Below are 23,108 nucleotides of genomic sequence, written 5' to 3'. Positions count from 1 at the left end.
CCGTGTCACCGCCACATCCACCACCACCTCAACCTCCCTCCTACTCCATATGGGCCTCGTCCTTCAGAGATGAAGAACATTGTTTTATTTTTCTGTTTTTTTTGTTGTTTTAAGTTATTTCCCTATCCACATTTGTTTGCAGAGCACTTGCCATGCTCTTAAATACGTTTTGCTGCCATTTGCAGCACTCTAGCCCTTTCCTTTGGTGTTTTAGAGCCATTTTAGTGCCTGAAAGTTCGGGTCCCCATTGACTTCAATGGGGTTCGGTGTCCGGGAAAAGTTCGGCAAAAGTCCGGGACACGGACCCGGACTTTTTTTTAAAGTTCGGCCAAACCCGCCGAACACGGACATCCAGGTGTCCGCTCAACTGTAATCCTGAATCCTCTATCCCGTATGAAACAAGCAGGTCTCAAGTATGGTGCATCTCCATCAATGGTATTTCCGGGGTCATACACAGGAGAAAAGAGCCTCATATAGTGACGTACTATTAAAAATGTATTCCTTTATTAAACATTCAAGCATAGTACTCACATTTCGTATGGGTAAAACAAGCGACAAAGTGTTAGGGACCGCAAGACCCTCTTTCGCGGTGACTTCCAGGAACCCTGTCTTATCCAACCGCCGCATCTGCGTTCCAGTAATGCGGAAATGACGTACTTACGCTTGACGCTTTTCGTCATCAATGACGTCTTCAGACGTCAAAAGGTTATTGCCTTTTGTTTCACTTGACCCTTCCTTTTAGATTGTAAGCTTTAACGAGCAGGGCCCTCTAATTCCTCCTGTATTGAATTGTATCGTAACTGTATTGTCTTCCCTCACATTGTAAAGTGCTGCGCAAACTGTTGTCGCTATATAAATCCTGTATAATAATAATAATAATAATCTCCTGGCCCCTCCCTCCTGTTAAGTGCCCCCACAGCAAGCAGCTTGCTATGGGGGCACCCGAGCGGAGCCGCAGTTCTGTGTGTCCAATCCGACACAAAGCCGTGGCCCGGGCCGGCCCTGCCCCCTTACTCTCCTCATTGGCTCACTGACTTTGACAGCAGCGGGAGCTAATAACGCCGTGCTGCTGTCTCAGCCAATAAGGAGGGAGAGTTACGAGCAGTCAAGACACACCTGGAGCATCACTGGATCGAGATGTGCTCAGGTAAGTATAGTAGTAGGGTAGTAAGGGCTAAGGGGGTCTGCTGCACACAGAAGGCCTTTTTCTTAAAGCATAGAATGCATTAGGAGAAAAAACCTTCTGACTTTACAACCACTTCATTTCTATGACATAGGGAACAGAAGATTCTCTATGTCATAGCATTTTGCTATGACAGGATCTCTTTAATGAGGCATCAGGGGTCTAATAAAACCTCACCTACCTTCCACTAAAGTTAATGGATAGCAGATCTTGCTCCATTAGCCTCTTGCCCAACCAAAGAAGCCAGGTAAAGTGAAATAATGTACCATGTTAATTCTAGCTAGGGGAAATCAGTGAATGTATGTTCTCTGGTCTCCTTCCCACCTACCTAGCAGAACCTGCCACTGGGATCCTGGGCCTTCAAAGGGGACAGCATAGCCCATGCAGGGGGGGAGGGTCACTAACGTGGCTTCATGGAAGGTGACTGAGCAGCTGTACAGCCTCTGGATCACTTCCACCTGACATTCGTCAGTTGGCATGTCAGATTTATGTACACTCCTTGCTGCTATAGTCGCCAGGAATGTGTGTATGCCTCTCTGTGCTCAAATTTAAAGGTTGCAAATCAGTAAGACAAACTCCCAAATGTATTTAAAGAGCAACTCCACTTTTGTTGAGCAAAAAAACGTATATTGGAGAGATTTTAACAAACTTTGTTACAGATTCCTTTCTTTTGTTATTCTGAAGAAATACCAGTTTGTTTGTCTGTGTCCATGTGCAAAGTTAAAATTAGTAATCAGCTGCTGCATTTGCAGGGTTCTAGTGAGGAAAGTTGCAGGGTCTGTATCCCTTTGGATGTGATTTCCCTTTGGGAGTATCGCACCAAGAATTACAATTTTGTTGCAAGGGATGCTCAAAATCAGACTTGTATCTTAGTGCAGACTTCTGGAAAAATCAGTAAGCCAATCACACAAGCAGGAAATTACATTTCTGGGAGGGGGGTTCGGTACATCATTTCTGTACATAACACCTCCAGGTTGACATTTTGCATAGCATTTTATAGAAAATTACAGCTCTGCCAATTGAAAAGGAAAGTTAATTTTAATAACATTCAATTATAATATGACTAGTGTAGCAATTCTGTATCTACTTCAGCTCTCACACCTATTTACTCCTATGGACCAGACTTTATTTTCACATTTCCACTATGTGTCTATTGTGACAGGAAGTCAGGTAAATCTGCGGATATAGTCACAGACAGGAGATACATTTCCACCTGGTTTGGAAAGTTCACCAATTACTATAGGGTGTCGGCTGAAAAGGTAGCCAGAACTGGCTTAAGGAAGTTGAAAGGCCTTCAGCTGTTCGGAATGAGGAAGTTAAGGCCTCTATAATTTGTCCAAAGGAAGTCTAACTCGAGGTGAGGTCTTGGATCGTTTCTATGTGAAAAGAAACCAATGGACATTTCCTGTGTGAAGGGGAAATTAATTAAGACTGAAGACTACTCAAGGTGAGGTCTTGGACTATTTCTATGTGGAAAGAAATAAATGCACTGTTTGCTATGTGAAGAGACAAGCAAAGGAATGGTTGCTATGTGAAGAGTGTGAAGAGACAAACAAAGGGACATGTTTTCTATGTGAAAGGAAAGTCCAATGAACATGTGCTGTGAGAAGAGAAAATAAATGGACTATTGAGTGTCTGCTATAGGATCAGCAAAGTTTACCCAACAGTAGGTTGGAGACAGACTCCGTAGGTAGGTTCCTGTATGTGAGAAGGTAGCCGCCCACAGTGGCAAGGATTTATTTTGTGTTTTATTTTATTTTGATGTTTTGACGCTTGCAGTCTGGTGAAGAAAATTGCATGAATAAACCAAACTGTTTGCAACCACTTCCCGGCTATCTCCCTGTGTAACAAACCCCCTCAAGAGGTCATCCATACCCGCCACCGAGCTAATCTCCCACATATGGTGGAGGTATGCATTGGGCAGAAGCAGAGATCCCTGCAAAGAAGTGCATATGTTCTATGAACTTTGTCTGGTGCATGAGATTGCACAATCTATGTGTGCAGGAGAGGAGATCCTGAAAGAAAAAAAAAAACTACTTGTTTTAAAGAGACAATGGTCTCAAAATTTTTGATGAACTTTGTCTGGTGCATGAGACTGCACAAACTGTGTCTGCAGGAAAGGAGATCCTGCAAAAGAGAGAAAAGCTACTTGCTGTAAAGAGACAGTGGTCTCAAAATTTTTTGCTGGACTGTGAAAAATTTATTGTGGAGTTATTGAAGATGGGGTGATCAAAACGCCTGAAAGATGCAAAGATAGCTGAAATGAGAGACCGGATTCTATGGATGGAGGGGATGTTACCGCCTGAACGAGCCCCATCCATGCCTGGACAGAATCTGCTAAAGAGAAAGGTTGTTGTCCCTAGCAACACTCAGGCAAATGCGGATTTTCAGCGGAGCTTTGCAGCTCAACAAAAGGCTCACCAAGAGAGCATGGCAGGCTGGAAACAGAGATGCCAGCAGCCAATGGAGGTCATCGGTTTGGAGGAAACCGAGTATGTGTGCAGGGCTGAGTTGGATGCCTTGCAACAGAAAATGGAAGAAAAGGAACACGCCCTGGAGTTGCTTAGGATGGAGCATAGAAACTTGCAGGCTCAGGTGTTACAGTGGGAAGAATTCACTGCTCTTCTTTTTTCCGAGTTACAAAAACGTAGAGACTATAATGGAGAAAGATACCATCCTTATGGAAAAGGAAATTGAAATTCAGACTTTGCAGGAGCAAAGTATGGGTGATACGTTGGAGTTGCGTAATCAGCTGAATAAAAGTCTTCAGTCTTTGGAAGCTACTAAAATAGACCTGCAGGGGGTGCAGGAACAGAATGTCGCTCTGAAAACGACATGGTCTCTCAGCGACAAGGAGAAAAATGAGAGAGGCTAAATTACTGAGTACTGTGTATGAGCTCACCACTTTGAGCAATGTGGTAGATGAATTACGTATGGACTGTGAAAGTTGGAAAGAGGAAGCCCAACGTGTCCATCAGCAGTTAAAGAAGAAAGAAGCCTGTGTGGCAGAATTACATTCTCATTCCCAGAAGCTAGCCAATGAGGTGAAGGCTCTTATGCAGGGAAAAGGAGATTGTGAACATAAGAGGGAAAAAGTAGAGGCACAGCTTCTGGAATCGCAAGTCAAGGTGTCAGAAGGTGACCGATTGGGTGCTAAGCTGTCAGAGAAGGCACACCAACTGCAGGTTAAGTTGGACAATGTCACAAATCAGCTTTCTCAAGCAGACAGCAAATCTAGAGAAATTGCCAAAGATTTCTCTATCTTGGAGTCGCAGCTGCAAGACACGCAGGAACTCTTACAGGAAGAGAGGTGTCAAAGGCTGAGTTTTAGCACAAAGCTCAAACAAATGGAAGATGTGAAAAATGGTGTCCTGGAACAATTAAAAGAGGAGGAGGAAGCAAAGAAAAACCTATCAGAGCAAGTCGCAACACTGCAAGCTCAGATAGGAGATATGAAAAAACGCATGGAAGAAAGAGTTGGTTTATTAGAAAATGTTGAAAATGTGAAAAAGAGGTTTGATCAGATGCTTGGTGAGGAGAAGAATGCGTCTGCAAAATATACAGAAGAACGCGACCGTGCAGAAGCGGAGGCGCGTGATAAAGAGAGCAAAGCCCTGTTCTTGGCTCGCTCCTTGGAGGAAGCTCTAGAGTGTAAGGTTGAACTAGAAAGAGTTAACAAACAGCTGTGTACAGAGATGGAAGATTTGGTCAGCTCCAAGGATGATGTTGGGAAAAGCGTTCAGGAGCTAGAAAAGTCTAAGCGAGCCTTATAACAGCAAGTAGAAGAAATGAAGATTCAGTTGGAAGAACTTGAAGAGGATCTGTCCCAAAGAGGGGATAGTGTGCCTGATGCAGTTTTTAAAAGGATCAGTGTTTTGGGGTCTGTCCTGAGTGAGCATCAGAAATGTGATGACATGTTGCTTGAATCACCCCTTTGGAATAAACAGTTCCTTCAAAAACTTCAAGCATTGGAAAATGTATCATTAGAGCTTCAGCAAACAAAGGAGCTGTGTAAGAAATGTGATGATTTCTCAGTTCAGGCTGAAAACCTAGTGGAAAAAACTAAAGCAAGTGATATAAAACTTGGAGAAAAAAGCAAACACCACCTAGTGGAGAAAACTAAGGCTGTTGGTGAAAACGTGAAGCAAATGAATAAGTGCCTTTCAGGGAGTGTTTCCAAAATGGAACTGGTGAAAGACAGGTGGCAGAAGTTTGATCGTGATCTTGGGATACATTCCATGTGGAGTTCAGATGAAGAGGAGCTACAAGGGAAAAGTAATGCAGTGGCAGAAAGTGCATTGAAGAAACTGTGTTGTTTCCTTTGACCCATATGTTGGTGGAAGAAAAGTGGATGATGTCTCTGGAAAAAGGAACAGGGGTCACTTTGAAGAAATGTGTGACCGCCTGTTGTCGCAAACGGAAGGCCCTCTGCACAGCATCTTAGAGCAAGCTAAGCTCAAGAAACAAAGAGTCAATGATTGTGTACAGCTGTATGGAGAGGCAACTCAAGTCACAGAGGGACATCAAGAGTCCCTACCTGGAACATAGCTAAGTGAAGCAGAGGTTCTCAAAGTTTTGTGGAAAACATTTATTGATTGCAGAGAGAGGCGGCTCAAGAATGTTGAAGACATTAAGACTAGCAAAATTGAGTTGCCTATGGATCACGGTCCTCCATGGCGGATAGGACAAACTTGTATGCAAGACAAACTTGAGAAGGAGCGAAATGATGCCAAACATGCAGTTGAGGAATGTGTATATGAGATGAGAGACAAACTGTGTGACATTTATGATAAATCTGTCAATGAAGAAGACAGAAACAGTTTCATCCGGAAGCTTGAGGATACTAGGAGGCTTATCAGTGAGAGTCAAGAGAAGTGCCTGACACATGCGTGCCTGGAAATTTGTGTCCCAACCCTAGGGTTGAAACAAGAGGGGGGGCGTATGTGACAGAAAGTCAGGTAAATCTGTGGATGTAGTCACAGACAGGAGATACATTTCCACCTGGTTTGGAAAGTTCACCAATTACTATAGGGTGTCGGCTAAAAAGGTAGCCAGAACTGGCTTAAGGAAGTTGAAAGGCCTTCAGCTGTTCGGAATGAGGAAGTTAAGGCCTCTATAATTTGTCCAAAGGAAGTCTAAGCATTGCTGCCTCCTGACACTGTGTGGGCATGGGGAGAGGAGGACAGTCAGATGTGTGCCTCCTGAAAGCTGTGTGAGCATGGGGGAAGACCTCCTGAAGCGATGTGCGCTGAGGAGGGTAACAAGTGTGAAGACTACTCGAGGTGAGGTCTTGGATCGTTTCTATGTGAAAAGAAACCAATGGACATTTCCTGTGTGAAGGGGAAATTAATTAAGACTGGAGACTACTCAAGGTGAGGTCTTGGACTATTTCTATGTGGAAAGAAATAAATGCACTGTTTGCTATGTGAAGAGACAAGCAAAGGAATGGTTGCTATGTGAAGAGTGTGAAGAGACAAACAAAGGGACATGTTTTCTATGTGAAAGGAAAGTCCAATGAACATGTGCTGTGAGAAGAGAAAATAAATGGACTATTGAGTGTCTGCTGTAGGATCAGCAAAATTTGCCCAACAGTAGGTTGGAGACAGACTCCGTAGGTAGGTTCCTGTATGTGAGAAGGTAGCCGCCCACAGTGGCAAGGATTTATTTTGTGTTTTATTTTATTTTGATGTTTTGCATGAATAAACCAAACTGTTTGCAACCACTTCTCGGCTATCTCCCTGTGTAACAAACCCCCTCAAGAGGTCATCCATACCCGCCACTGAGCTAATCTCCCACACTATTTATGAAGCTATAACTTTGTAGATACTTATGATATAGAATAATTAAATATATATATTTTTTGGTGGGACAAATGGGGCTGTCTTGTGATAATACGGTCTTCTGAGATTTTATATAACTGATTTGCATTTTGAGGGGAAAAAAAAAAAAAAAAGAGTACAATATTGAAAAACATTTATTTTTTAGAGTTTATCTTATTTAAGTTTTTACGTTTATTTAAAGTTTTATCAGCAACATTTTTAACACAAGTAGCATTTTAGCGCAGTGAACTCATAGATTTTGTTCTGCTACTTGCCCTAGTTACTTAAAGGCTGCTTTTACACTGATCCGTTTTTCTTCCGTTTTTGCATTAAAAAAAATAAAAAAATAAAAACTTTTTACCATGTAGTCCTATGGAACTCTTCACAGTGATCCGTTGCTGGTCTGCTGCATTTTTAAAAATCCTGCTTACTGCATTTCTGATGCAGGTTTGGTGCAGTAAAGAAAAAAACCCAACACACCAAAAACACACATTTGAATTTGATTGAAATCAATTGAAAATGCAGTTTTTTTAGCCACACGTACTTTAAAAAACGTACCGCAAATGAGGTAAAAACACGTCAAAAACTGATCAGTATGAAAGTAGCCTAACACTAAAATACACTCCATTGTAGTACAAAAAAACATTAAGTTATTTACAAAAGAAATAAAGTTTTTTTTTAAATTTTTTATAAACAATATAAGTGTATGGTAGAATAAAAGTGCAGCACAAACTTATAATTAGTGCACAAACATATAACTGTGTAATTATTGTGGAAGTCCATTACTTCATAATTCAATCTGAATTGTGATATTTATCAGTTTTTATATAAAAAAAAAAAAACAAATCAAAAATAAAAAAAAATAAAATAAAAATAAAAGACCAGTGCTCCCCTTAGAAAACCAGCGAAAGGTCCTGGAAGGTCTGAAACACAACACATACAATCTAAAATTCACATATAACTTCCATCAGGAAAGGATCACTTTCCTTGATGTAGAGATCTTCATTAATGAAGCAGGCTTCTCTGCTCCACTTTGTACAGGAAACCATCGGCCGGTAACACTGTGTTACACGCTATGAGTTCACACCCTGAGCCCCTGATTAAAGCATTCTATATAGCCAGTTTTTAAGGATCAGACACAACTGTAATACAGACACAGATTTCCAGAAAGAGGCTAATGCCCTACAAAAACCATGATTCCATTATTAGCAAGAGGTTACAGCAAAACCAGTCTCAAAAAAGCCTTTAACAAGGTTAGGGCTCAGGATAGGTTGTCTTTATTATACAAGCCCAAAAAGGACCACACAAACTACAACCACCAGAATTATCACTCGATATAGCAGACACCATCGTATTCTGGTACCTACTGACTGTGGATCAGAAGATCCAGAAGCATATTAAAATCTATCCAGAAATAACCTACTGACGCTCCAGATCACTCAGGGATAGTTTGGTAACAAGTCCTTCATTCTACCAATGACCGTTTAGGGACACCGGTGAAAGGCTTGTTCCCCTGTGGAAGATGCAATTATTGCTCTCTCATACTGAGAGGCAAAGACATCCTTCTCCCCAACAACACGTTATGGGTAGCCAAAGGCAGGACCAACTGTCAGGAAATTTGGTGTAGTCTATATCATGAGATGCAAGTGTAAAGCCTTTTATATAGGTAAAACCAAGCATCCTTGATTTCCAACAAAAAGATTGAGACACCCATTAGTAGGCATGTGGATCTGTACCACCTTTCCACCATCATTCTTCTTCTCTATCACTGTGCATTGTTCTTATGTTAGTAAACTACCCCTGCTGCTATTATGTAATTGTCATTTTTTCAATGAGAGATACTCTGTCCGTCTTGTTCCTTTAAATAACTTTTTGAAGAAATATTATGTATGTTGTTTTCTACTGAATATGTAAACTTATTTCCCCCATGTAGCCTTAGGAAGGCCTATGCCTAATTGGAATGTATATTTTATATTTTGTTTGCTGTAACTGTGCCAGTCATGCATGCCAGGTTCCAGCATTTGTTACCACATCAACACAGTTAACCTCTATGTTTCCCTTTATGATTCTGCTGTGGGGGCCGGGTTTACCGGGGTGGAGGCTGCCTACATCACCATGGATTCCTGTGTGGACACCTGGGGGTGTCCGTGGGAACCGCGGGCTGATGGTGGGACATGTCCCAGCCGGGGACATACCCGAATTTGGGACGTGTACACCACAGTAGCAGCGACATGTGTGCCTCCTTCATGGGAAATGATGCGCATTGGGGTCAGGACACCTGTCAGCCTCCCGAGTGCTTGCGTGCACCATGTCGGAGTGTGTCCCACCCCGAAGTGAGGTCATCCTCCCCTTTAGCCTGTCCGGTTCACATCTAACGAATGGGCGCGTACTGGTTCCCTCCTGGAACTGGGATGTCAGCACCTTATGGGGGCAGATGGGTCCCAACCCACGCATACACAATCCCCTGATTTGCGTCCACACCACGTCACGACAATGCACTTCGGCGGGCTGGAAACCCCAGGTATAAAAGAGCCCGCATATAACCAGCCATGGCGCTGGAGTCCTAGAGATCTGACCTTTGCCACACAAGAGACCCTAGGTATGTAGTCCAAGATATGACTTGGCTGAATATATTACAATGAATGCCCTCATTCTTGAATGTGCCCAGAAGATTGAGCAGATATGCTCAGGTGATGACATGTCCCTCCTCCCCTATATAGTTTTGTAGTGGCTTAGGATAAACATCATAGGAATTATTCATTGGTTGGCGGATCTGTGGCTTTTATTACAAGATTAAACATAACAGGTACATTTAAGCTTTCAAGGTGACTATACACAGTTCCCAACTTACCACAATGACTATCAACAACAGCTTTTGCTTTTAGCTGGATTATGGATTAACCCTTACATTGATTTGGTGTTCCACACATATTGTTTCAGTGCACTGGACTGCCGCCTAGTGGATGTTTAGGCTCCCTATGTCACCATCTGATTTTTGAACAAGTGAGTAACTATTATATGTTGTAACTTTAAGATATCATTTATTGGCTATTTTCAGTAAAACCCTTTTTTAAAATCATAGGCTCATTCATTGTACTTTGTTGACTTAGGTTAATATTAGATAGTTGTGGCCTTTTGTCCCTCTCTGTGGGAGATCTGACTGTGGATGGATTCCTTGGCCCATTGATGCACGTGGTCCTGGTGGACAGACTTCCATCTACATTAATTCTGCTTTTAGTCTCACTGTCTCTTACAACCCGTAAGGTATGGAGCCATTGTTTAGGAACCAATGCATGTTGGATGGGTGGAGTTCTGCTCCTATATTTTGTGTAATGTATGTGTTAATAGAGTTATATAAAATAGGTATATACGGTATGAGGTTTTCTTTGGACTAAATTTTTGTCTATCAGTAAACCCATCACACTTTTCCTTGAAGAAGCCAAAATGGCGAAACATGTCAAAATTATAAGCGTGATGAAAGACAAATGCTCCCCCGTATTTGAGGAATGGTCAAAATATGAGTATACAAATGCTTTTAGCTGATTTATATCTGAATAAATAAATGTTTACGCTTTTAAGAAATGTTTGTGCCATTATCTAATTAAGCACGCCCAATCTTGTTCCGAAGCTATATATACCAGGGATGTTGGTGCTAGTATATTTGTCATGCCCACAGAATCCACAAAATTTCTCTCTTCCCCCAGTAGCTATCAGCACTCTCCCTGCTCTCTCTCTATACTATCTCCTATTTTCTCTTTATATTCAGTATCTTCCCCCCTCCCTCTACAGTACTTCTCTCTCTCTCTCTCTCTCTCTCTGTATAGTAGATCTCTCTAAGGGCCCCTCAGGGCTCCCTCAGGGCTGTCTTTGTATCTCTATAAAGCGTTTTTTGCCCTCCGCCAGTCAAATGTAGTTGCTCCGCAGCCAATGATTGGGTGTGGTGTGGCCCATGAACGCTCCGCCCCGTGTGTAAGTCTGGGCACCACCAGACTCCGCTCGTGAATCCTTCCATTCAGCAGAGTGGCCAGCTCAGCCATCTGTGTATGATCATCTGTGCAAACTGTGCACTGCTCCGGGGAGAACAGCTGGGGGGATCACTTCTGATGACTCCCGCTGTGCAGATCTCCAACTCCTCCTGCCCCCTGCTCTGCTGATAGGATGACATCATTGGGGGGGGGGGGAGCTAGGAGAGGAGATACAGGTTTGGTCACATAGCGGGAAGTTAGCGGTGACTGCAGTCTGTGTTAGCCCTGTCCGGACCGCAGTCCCCTGCAAATGACCAAATGACCAGTGTCCCCTATGGCAAGTCCGGGCCTTGTCAGGATCCACACTAAGTGCTATGGATTGAGGTAAGTATACTTTAAAAGAGGATATGCTTTAATCATAATTTTCAAAGGCCTGCACTACTTGAAGACTGAATTCAGTAATGGCTCATGATTCACATGTTGAATATGTTCAGCATTGTTAATTTTGAACTTGTTTATGATTGATATAGAGCTAGGAGTTCTAATTATAATGTGGGAGAAAGGCAAACATCAATTTGCTTCCCTCTATAGACACCAACTGAAATAATAATCATGACCAAATATGCTTCTGCCTTGAAGCCTGAAAAACATAATTATTCCTTGTCATCAGAGTTTCATAATTAATAGCTGAAAGCAGTGGTCCTAAACTCAATTGGTCCTTGTGACCCACCAAGAGCCCATGTTTTGCTAGTTTATATGAAAGACTGAGAACATACACTATTAGGGGTCTTAGAGGACAAGAGCTGAATGCCACTGTATTATATTAACACTTCCAGAAGCACCATCATTGATGCATACATTACAACTCTCTTCATCAATCATTGGTGAAATACTCAGTGTGTTACTTAAAGTGATTCTAAAGGTATTTTTTTAAGCTAACAAACATTTAATGTTTTGCACAAAGCAACCCTAATCTTCCTCTTCCCAGTGCTCCCAGCTCCCCCCTTCCCCCGGGCCCCTATTGCTTGACCGCTTGCTAAGGGGGCATTTGTGTGGGTATGATCCTGGGCTGCACTGTGTGTATCCCCTGACACACACAGCGCTGCTTGTCCTCTCCCCCGCTCTCTCTTCAAAGCCTGTGAGTTAACCACTTGCAGACCGCCCCACGCAGATTTGCTGCAGCAGGGTAGCTCGGCTGTGCATAATCCCATAGACACAGCAGGAGCCAGACCGCGGGAGGAGCGGGCTCGATCGCCGCTGGCCTCCCGCAATCTTCGGGGAAACTAACAGGAGAGCCATCTGCCTATGTAAACAAAGCAGACTGCTCTCCTGTCACACAGGTACAGTGAGATCGTGTGTCCCAGCTAACCTGAAACACTGATCTCTGTGTGCCTGTCACAGAGCCCTCCCTCCCCCCCACAGTTAGCAAGCACAATAAGGCTTACACTTAACCCCTTGATCACCCCCATTATTAAACCCTTCCCTGCTAGTGTCATTTATACAGCAACAGTGCATATTTTTTAGCACTGATTACTATATTAATGTCACTGGTCCCCAAAAGGTGTCACTTAGTGTCAGATTTGTCTGCCGCAATGTCGCAGTCACGCTAAAAATCTCTTTTCGCCGCCATTACTAACAAAAACAAAAAAATAAAACAAAAAGTCCAAAAATCTATCCCAAAGTTAGTAAATGCTATAACTTTTGCGCAAACCAATTAAAATACGCTTTTTGGGGTTTTTTTTACCAAAAATATGTAGCAGAATACAAATTGGCCTAAACTGATAAAAAAAATTTGATTTTTTACATATTTTTTATTGGAAATGTTTTATAGGAGAAATTCAAAATTGTCGCTCTTTTTTTGTTTATAGCGCAAAATCTAATAACTGCAGAGGTGATCAAATACCATCAAAAGAAAGCTCTATTTGTGGGGAAAAAAGTACATCAATTGTATTTGGTGTTAGCTGGGGAACAGGTAGCAGGTGCAAAGCTCCCTGGGATGAGCAGTTTTTCAGGCACAGATACCAAATCCAGTGTGCTAGTGACAAACAGTGCGGTGTTTATTGGTGCTATATACAGGTGCTGTACAGTGCTTTAAGGAAAACAAACAGAAATAATAATAATAAACAAAAGCCTAGCCGTGTCCCGGCACTTACTATACACAATGCAGTCCCTTACTAACTCAGACTGAGCAAGCTTACAGCTTGCCAGCTTCCCAAGATACACACTGACAGTGTTACAAACCTTCTGCTCTCCTAGACAAACGTTGTCTAAATTCCCAGGCTGGGGACAGCACTGCTGTTTGTCTCAGGTGAGATTAAATTGGCCCTCTGAAGAGGACGAAGATCCGAACTGGATCAGAGATCCCTAAAGGTATAGGAGAGATGCCTGGGTGATGTATAAACCCCGAACAGGACTTTTCCTGGCTCTCTCTGGGACACTCTGCTACATATCCCCCCCCCCCTTGTTTCAACCCCAGGGTTGGAACACCTGTGGCCAAATAGGAGTGAACACGGGACAGGGCATCTACATTCCCCATCTCAACACCTGGCCTGTGTTTTACAGTGAAGGAGTAATCTTGTAGAGCCAAAAACCACCGGTTCACCCGTCTATTAGTCTCCTTCTTTTGGGCCATCCATTTCAGAGGAGCATGGTCAGTTATCAAATCAAACTGGCGCCCTAATAGATAGTACCTTAGTGCGTCCAAGGCCCACTTTATGGCTAAACATTCCTTTTCAATGACTGCATACTTTCTCTCATGTTCATTAAGCTTTCTGCTCAGGTACACCACAGGGTGTTCTTCCCCATTGTATACCTGTGACAATACGGCCCCAATACCTACATCAGACGCATCCGTCTGAACCAAGAAATCCTTGGAGAAATCAGGGGAGTACAACACTGGCTGTGCACAAAGAGCCTTCTTTAAGACTTGGAAAGACTGCTCTGCTATTGGGGACCATTTCACCATTACTGATTCTTTCCCTTTCGTAAGGTCGGTCAGTGGGGCAGCTAGAGTTGCAAAATTTGGGATAAACCTCCTATAGTACCCTGCAATTCCAAGAAAGGCTCTGACCTGCTTCTTGTTTGCAGGACGTGGCCATTCTTGGATGGCTTCTACTTTGTTTAACTGCGGTTTAATGAGTCCACGACCAATAGTGTAGCCCAAATACCTGGCTTCCTCTAAACCAATGGCACATTTTTTGGGGTTTGCTGTAAAACCTTCCTTGAAGAGGGAATCCAGAACAGCCTGTACACAGGGCAAGTGAGACTCCCAGTCAGTGCTATGTACCACTATATCGTCCAGATAGGCCGCTGCATACTGTCGGTGAGGTCTTAGGGTCCTGTCCATGGCCCTCTGAAATGTCGCAGGGGCATTTTGCAACCCAAAAGGCATTTTTTTATACTGAAATGAACCCTCTGGGGTAACAAACGCAGTCTTTTCTTTGGCGCTACCAGTCAGGGGTATTTGCCAATATCCTTTGGTCAAGTCTAAAGTAGTTGGATAGCGGGCTTTGCCAAGTCTGTCTATAAGTTTGTCCTTTCTGGGCATTGGGTACATGTCAAACTTTGTCACTGCATTGAGTTTTCTGAAGTCGTTACAGAACCTCCAAGTACCATCCGGTTTTGGGACTAAAACGATGGGGCTTGACCAGTCACTATTGGATTCCTCAATGACATCTAGCTCAAGCATCCTTTTTACTTCGTCACTAATGTCCTTTCTCCTAGCTTCGGGAATTCGGTATGGTTTTAGCTTGACACGGACCCCAGGTTCAGTAACAATATCATGCTGAATCGTGGAAGTCGTACCAGGTAACTCTGAAAACTTCTCTCTATTCCTTATTAGGAATTCTCTAGCTTCTTGTTGTTGGGAATAAGACAGGGTGTCTGGAATCGTGACCTCAGGGACCAGAGGGGACTCAGTACCCCTAGATGTTACAGGGATGGACCTCGCAGTTAAGGCCAGCCTATCCTTCCAGGGCTTTAACAGATTAATATGGTAAATCTGCTCTGGCTTCCTTTTCCCTGGTTGATGCACTTTATAATTGACCTCCCCAACTCTGTCCAATACTTCGAAGGGACCCTGCCACTTAGCTAGGAACTTGCTCTCGACAGTGGGAACTAACACCAGGACCCTGTCACCAGGTGAGAAGACACAGAGTCGGGCTCCCCTGTTGTATATTCTCTGTTGGGCAGCCTGGGCCTGCAGTAAGTGTTCCTTGACCATAGGCATGATTGCTGCAATCCTGTCCTGCATTTGAGCGATGTGCTCAATGACACTTTTGTGGGGTGTCTGCTCCCCCTCCCAGGTTTCCTTGGCTATGTCTAAGAGTCCCTGAGGGTGTCTCCCATAAAGCAATTCAAAAGGAGAGTATCCCGTAGAGGACTGGGGTACTTCCCTGATGGCGAACATCAAGTACGGAATCAAGAAGTCACAGTTTTTTCCATCCTTGTCCACAACCTTTTTTAACATACTCTTTAATGTTTTACTGAAGCGTTCTACAAGGCCATCAGTTTGAGGGTGGTATACGGAGGTTCTCAACTGGGTCACCTTAAATAACTTGCACAACTCTTTAGTTATTCGTGACATAAATGGAGTGCCCTGGTCCGTAAGGACCTCCTTAGGGATCCCAACGCAACTGAACACCATGAACAACTCTTTAGCAATGTTCTTAGCGGATGCAGTGCGTAAGGAAACTGCCTCGGGGTAACGTGTAGCATAATCCATGATTACAAGAATGTGTTGATGACCCCGGGCAGACTTGGGGAGTGGACTTACAAGGTCCATGGCGATCCTCTCAAAGGGTACTTCAATAATGGGTAAGGGCACTAAAGGACTTCGGAAGTGGGATAGTGGGGCTGATATTTGACACACAGGACAGTAGAACCTGCGTAACACCCTTTCAGTGGTTTTTTCAACCCCTAAATGACCTCCCAGTAAGTGTCCATGAGCCAATTCCAGCACCACCCCTCTGTAAGGCCTAGGGACCACCAACTGTTCAACAATCTCATTGTTCTTTTTAGATACACGATACAATAAATCCTCATTGCTGCTGAAAAAAGGAAAACAGGGCTTGTCCCCTGGTTCGACAGGTACATCGTTAATCATTACTACATTCTCCCAGGCCCTGGCAAGGGTAGGGTCTTTTCTCTGCTCTGTACCAAAGTTTTCCTTGTGTACATTAAGATCGGAAAACTCCAATGTACCCTCAGGGTCAGCAGAAGGTTGTCCACCTTGACTGGCTGTGGGGACTTCCTCAGGCTCCTCCAGTTCTCCTGCCAAAACAGAGAAAGGAAAATCCGGGGAACCGTGAGAGGGATCCCTTAAACCCACATTGTCAGTGATAGCCAGGGGTTCTGGCTCCACCACTGAGTCAGTTACGGTGACCGAGTCGGGACCGTCCCACAGTTCCCAAAACTTGGGGAAGTCTCTACCAATGATGGCTTCATGCACTAAGTGGGGCACCAGTCCGACCGGATGGGTCACCGTACCTAAATCAGTTTCAAAGCGAACAGTCGCTATAGGATACTCCCGAGTATCACCATGTACACAGATCACAGCAACTTTTTTTGCATTTAAATTCACATTTTCAACCATTTCGGCTTTAACCAAAGTCACTAGACTTCCCGAGTCCAGCAAGGCTGCAATAGGCTTATCATTAACAGTCATTTGGCATATGTGTTTTCCTACACCTGGTGCAGCAGCGCATGAAACAGCAGCAAACATAGACTGCCTTCCCCGAGACATATCACACTGCATGGGTTCATCGGTCAATGGACAGTTTGCTGCAACATGTCCCAGTTCCTGACAACGGAAACACCGGATGTTACCCAAGTTAGGTTTGCTGACAGGCAGTGGCTTCCCTTGTTTGGGACGCCAAACTTCAGCTCTGGCACCAAAAATCCTCCCCCCTGTCTCCTTGCCATGCTGACCACCCACTTCCCCTGGAACAGTCTTACCGGTTGTCTGGGGAGACCGTGGCTTTGGGTGGAAAGTCCGTGCGGCTGTAGGGGTGGTGACCAGGTTCTCTGCAGCATAGTACCTCTCAACAAGCTCCACCAGGTTGTCTGCCGACTTGGGGTCTCCTTGACTCACCCACTTCTGCAAAGGAGTTGGTAATGACCTCAGGAACCGATCCATGACTACACGCTCCTCTATTTGTGGTCCAGACAAGGACTCCGGCTGTAGCCATTTTCGCGCCAGGTGGATTAGGTCAAACATCTGTGATCTTGGGGGCCTCTCATCTCGGAAGGACCAGCTGTTAACCCTCTGGGATCGAACGGCCAAGTTGACACCGAGACGCGCCAGGATTTCCTGCTTGACTTTCTCATACTCTCCTGCATCCACGGACTCCAAATCGTAATAGGCCTTCTGCGATTCCCCAGTAAGTAAGGGAGCGATCAATCCTGCCCACTGGGTTTTGGGCCAGCCTTCCCTCTCAGCGGTTCTCTCAAATGTAACCAGAAAGGCCTCTGGGTCATCATCCGCAGTCATCTTGGACAGGAAGCGACCAACATGGATGGCTGAGGAGTGGTCTCTAACTGTTTCTGTTTTCACAGCAGACTCCTGTGCAAGGGTCTGCACCACCTCAACCAGCAACTTTCTGTCTGCTTCTGCAGCACTTGTCAGTTTTTCAAACATCAACTGGGTTTGATTTTGTACAGCACCAATCTGTTGTTGAATCAAAGCGTTTGTTTGCTGCGTTTGTTCTTGTAAAACACCAATCTGTTGTTTAAACAAAGAGTTTGCTTGCTGCTGTGCAGCATTGGATAACACCAACTGTTTGAGGATTTCCTCCATGTTTAGTCACTCCAGGTACTGGCCCTTTAAGTAGTAACTTACTACCACTGCCCGCAGCCTCCACCATATGTAAGCTGGGGAACAGGTAGCAGGTGCAAAGCTCCCTGGGATGAGCAGTTTTTCAGGCACAGATACCAAATCCAGTGTGCTAGTGACAAACAGTGCGGTGTTTATTGGTGCTATATACAAGTCTATATACAGGTGCTGTACAGTGCTTTAAGGAAAACAAACAGAAATAATAATAATAAACAAAAGCATAGCCGTGTCCCGGCACTTACTATACACAATGCAGTCCCTCACTAACTCAGACTGAGCAAGCCTACAGCTTGCCAGCTTCCCAAGACACACACTGACAGTGTTACCAACCTTCTGCTCTCCTAGACAAACGTTGTCTAAATTCCCAGGCTGGGGAGAACACTGCTGTTTGTCTCAGGTGAGATTAAATTGGCCTTCTGAAGAGGACGAAGATCCGAACTGGATCATGGCTCAGAGATCCCTAAAGGTATAGGAGAGATGCCGGGGTGATGTATAAACCCCGAACAGGACTTTTTCCTGGCTCTCTCTGGGACACTCTGCTACATTGGGTACAGCATTGCGTGACCGCGCAATTGTTAAAGTAACGCAGTGCCGAATCGCAAAAAATAGCCTGGTCATTAAGGGGGTAAAACCTTTCAGAGCTGAAATGGTTAAAAGCAGCTCCCGCTGCTGCCTCTATGTCCAGTGAGGAGAAAGAGTACGGAGAGAGCCGCTGCTCTTGTGCATAGTGCTGGATCTATATCAGGCCGGGCAAGTATATAGGAGGGCTGCAGGGGAGCAGAATACAGAAGGTTTTTTAGCTTAATGCAGAGAATATATTAACCACATAACAACCGCCCACCGTAGATATACTGCGGCAGGCAGCCGCTGCTGGGCAAAGTGACTTAGGGGGTATGTCACTCGCTCAGCCTCCTGTGGGGGACGAGCGCGTGCCGCCGGAGGTGTGCTCCCGCCCCCACTCGTTCCGATATCCGCCGGCCACTCGCGATCTCCCACTGCAGAGGGAGAAAGGCAGATGGCTGATGTAAACACAGCCGTTTGTCATTCTCCCTGATGTAAGCACAGAGGCTATGTGATCCTGCTATGTAGGATCGTATGTCTCTGTGATTACATCACAAGCCACGCCCCCCCCACAGTTAGAATCACGCCCCTAGGGACACACTTAACCCTTTGATCACCAATAAAGTTAACCCCTTCCCTGCCAGTGTCATTATTACAGTAACAGTGCATATTTATAGCACTAATTACTGTAGTAATGTCACTGGTACTCCCAAAAGTGCCAAAAATGTCAGTCAGGGGTCCAATCTGTCCACTGCAATGTCGCAGTATCGCAAAAAAAAAATTGCAGATCGCCACCATTACTAGTAAAAAAAAAAAAACAATAAAAATGACCTAAATCTTAGTAAATCGTAGTTAGTAAGCACAATAACTTTTGCGCAAACCAATCAAAATATGCTTATTGCGATTTATTTTACCAAACATATGTAGCAGAAAACAAATTGGCCTAAAATGTTAAAAAATCTTGATTGATTTTTACATTTTTTTTGAGAATTTATAAAATAAAAAAAATGTAAAAAAAAATTGTTATTTTTTCAAAATTGTCGCTCTTTTTTTGTTTTTAGCGCAAAAAATAAAAATCGCACTGGTGATCAAATACCACCAAAAGAAAGCTCTATTTGTGGGAAAAAAAGGACGTCAATTTTGTTTGGGTACAGAGTCGCACGACCGCGCAATTGTCCGTTAAAGTTACGCAGTGCCGAATGGCAAATAGGGCCTGGTCTTTGAGCAGCCAAATCTTCCGGGGCTTAAGTGGTTAAGGTAAAAAAAAAACGTTTTCCTTTAGAACCACTTTAAGCACTTAACTAGAAATGTAAAAAAACATTGAGAAACACTGTATGACAGGACACCCTGTTAAATAAAGTTCAAGATGAGCTTAAAAAAAGAGCAATGTTATAATAGCGGTCTAGTGAAACTAAATTTACAACCTTTATACGGTTTTCCTAAAAAAAAAAAAATTACTTTCACATTTACTAACAGGTTGATTATTCTATTATGAAGAACAATTATTGCAGTTAACATTTCACTGTATAAGATCAAGTGACTTTGTAAATGAAAATAAAAGCTCCCCATTTAGCAGCTGTTACGTCTCAAAAGTACCGGTTTAAGTAGTGAGCTTTAGTGGAATTGCAGAGAGCAGCAGAGATTTACTCTTTTAGGTAAAAGTTAGAGGCAGACAAATCTTCCCAATGTCGTTGCCAGGAGGCCAAATATGGTAAGGTATGCCCCCAACAAAGCTTGCTCTCCTGCCAGTGATATAGGAATGAATTACAAGCAGAAAGGCAGACCTAACTAAAAAAAACTAACAGGACGGTAATAGTATCTTTCTTTGTAGCAAAGAATTCATTCTACCAGAAAAAAAAAAGTTTGTTTTAGACTCTTATTTTACACTCTGCCAACAAAAACTGCTTTTTGTTTTAAAAAGTTTATTTTTTACTTATATGTGCAACTGTTAGATTTCAACCTAAATATCTAACATCTCTTTCTGGAGAAAACAAATAGGAAAAATGAATTGTGACCTCTGAGAGTTTAGAGGCTATTTAAACATGATTTTGTAGATGTTTCTGATAGTTGTTCTTGGACATATAATAGCATTTTAATGTACACCTCTGCTATGAAAAGTATAGCGATTGTCATTGCTGGCCTGTTTTTGAAAATTGTGATCAGATTAAAAAAAGACAAGGTATACACAGTATGTACTGCAAGAAATGAACAGAGGATTGTAAAATATATGTACAGCGCCCTGAAAAAGTATTCATACCCCTTGACTTTTTCCACATTTTGTCATGTTACAACCAAAAAAAGTACAGTAAACCCCCTCTCCATCGCGGTTCAGTTTTTTCGGTCCCGGTATATTGCGTTTTTTTTTGTAATGTTATTTTACTATATAAATCATTAAAAATGAAATATTTTTGTGTTTTCCATAGCTCTTGCTATGTCTCTCAGTATCTTGTATGTGTTTAAATGAGTTTCTATTGTTTTTTAAGTGTGTGTAAAGACCTTAAAATGCTTTTACACGTACAGTGACAGTAAAAAAAAACATGCCTACAATGCATTTTAATAGGGTTTTTCTATTTCGCGGATTTTCACTTTTCGCGGCTGGGTCCGGAATGTAACCCCCGCAATGGAGAGGGGTTTACTGTAAATGTATTTTCGGGGGATTTTATGTGATAGATCAACACAAAGTGGCACATAAATGGCGGGGACCTTACGTCGGATGACAAGCACGCCAGCACCGCAGTTTTATCTATCTTTGTTTACATGCTGGCTTTTTATGGATTAATTGTAAGTGTGATTCTTCAATAAACTTTATTATTTTGGGTTGTGCTTCAATATTGCAGTCTTTTCTATCCTGAGGTATATTATCTTCAATGATAAGCTGGGAGTCTCCCGTGCCATAACCTGTTTGACATCCTACTTCCCACTAATGCCTGTAATGACTGCTCTATAATTTGAGGGTCATGTATATCTGGTGAGCAGTTTTGGATTACTCACGAGATGACCCATTTCATCTTATATACCTCCCTTCACTGGTGTTGGATGGACTATCTTCAACTTTTTATGGACTTTTTATTATTTTAGCATTCATTATATTGGCGCTACCTTGTTTCACTATATTTTACTTTTGTTGTGTTATCTTACCTATGGTTGGCTGCCTTTAACTGTTTTTTATAAGTAGTGTGTTCTAAGCGCAGAATAATTTTCCCCTTTCAGATAATTGTGAAGTGGAAGGAAAATGATAAATGGTTTTAAATTTTTTTCAAATAAGTACGTGAAAAGTGCAGCGTGCATTTTTATTTAGCCCCCCCTGAGTCAATACTTTGTAGAACCACCTTCTGCAATTACAACTGCAAGTCTTTTTGGGTATGTCTCTACTAGCTTTGCACATCTACAGTGACATTTTTGCGTATACTTCTTCTTTGCAAAATAGCTCAAGCTCTGTCAGATTAATTAAAGGGCGTCTGTGAAGAGCAATTTTCAAGCCATGCTACAGATTCTCAATTGGATTTAGGTCTGGACTTTGACTGGGCCATTATAAACACATGAATATGCTTTGATCTAAATCATTCCATTGTAGCTCTGGCTGTATGTTTAGGGTGGTTGTCCTGCTGGAAGGAGAACCTTCGCCCCAGTCTCAAGTATTTTGCAGACTAACAGGTTTTCTTCTAAGATTGCCCTGTATTTGGCTCCATCCATCTTCCCATCAACTCTGACCAGCTTCCCTCTCCCTGCTGAAGAAAAGCATCCCCACAACATGATGCTGCCACCACCATGTTTGATGGTGGGGATGGTGTGTTCAGAGTGATGTACAGTGTTACCTTTCCACCACACTTAGCGTTTTGCTCTTAGGCCAAAAAGTTCAATTTTGGTCTCATCTGACCAAAGCACCTTCTTCCACATGTTTGCTGTGTCCCCCTGTGTGTGAATTTGGCGAAGATTAACTGTTAACAGGCTGCTGTTGTGATAGTGAAATGTTTGCAACCCTCTTTAAAGTGCTAGTAAACAGTCTTAAAAAAAAATGTGTCCTGGATGGCAGGTACATTCCGACAATATTTGAGTTGTGGTCCATTTAATGGGGACAGTTGCAGAGCTTTTTGTGATACCGAAGAAGTTAAGTCCCAGGTGAGGGAGGCTTAAAAGGCAGCAGAGGGAAATCAGCACCTGTGTCAAGGCAGTGAGTGGAAGAGAGACACTAGTTAGCTGTGTAGCAAGTGGAAGAGATATGGGCTGCTAACCCCCCTATGTGGCCTGCCTGGCACCCTTATTTTGGATGAGCCTAACCCCTGCATGGGACCGAAGACTAGCGGTGAGCCTGCTTCCTAATTACCAATACCAGGATTTGGACTGTTTGTTTACTTTAGCTGAAGTAAGCTGTCTTTTGTTTAGCTCTGATTAAAATTAATGAACGGTTTTGCTTTCACCACACTGGCTAGCAGTCATTCCAGAGCTATCGCAGGTTACATTTGGTGGAGGATGCAGACAGAGTGTAGCTGCAAAAGCCATTTGGAAGCATTTAAAGAGCCAGTACCAGGACCCAAAGTTGCATATCTTGGGTCAGGACAGCACAAGCTCTAAAAACCTCACAGGGTGACATGGAGGAGGTGATAAAAGCCCTGGTTCAGAGCATGGTAGCCCAGCAGCAGGCTGCAGCAGAGGCCAACTATCACCATGAGGAGGCAGTGGTCCAGCTATGGGAAACCACTTGTTTGCTTCTTTCCCAGTTCACAGTCCAGCAGCAAACCACTCAAGCA

The sequence above is a fragment of the Pelophylax lessonae genome, assembly GCF_965119305.1.
Source record: "Pelophylax lessonae genome assembly, chromosome: 2".
In the NCBI taxonomy this organism is placed as follows: domain Eukaryota; kingdom Metazoa; phylum Chordata; class Amphibia; order Anura; family Ranidae; genus Pelophylax; species Pelophylax lessonae.
The sequence above is the reverse complement of the archived record's forward strand: the minus strand, read 5'-3'. Positions refer to the sequence as shown.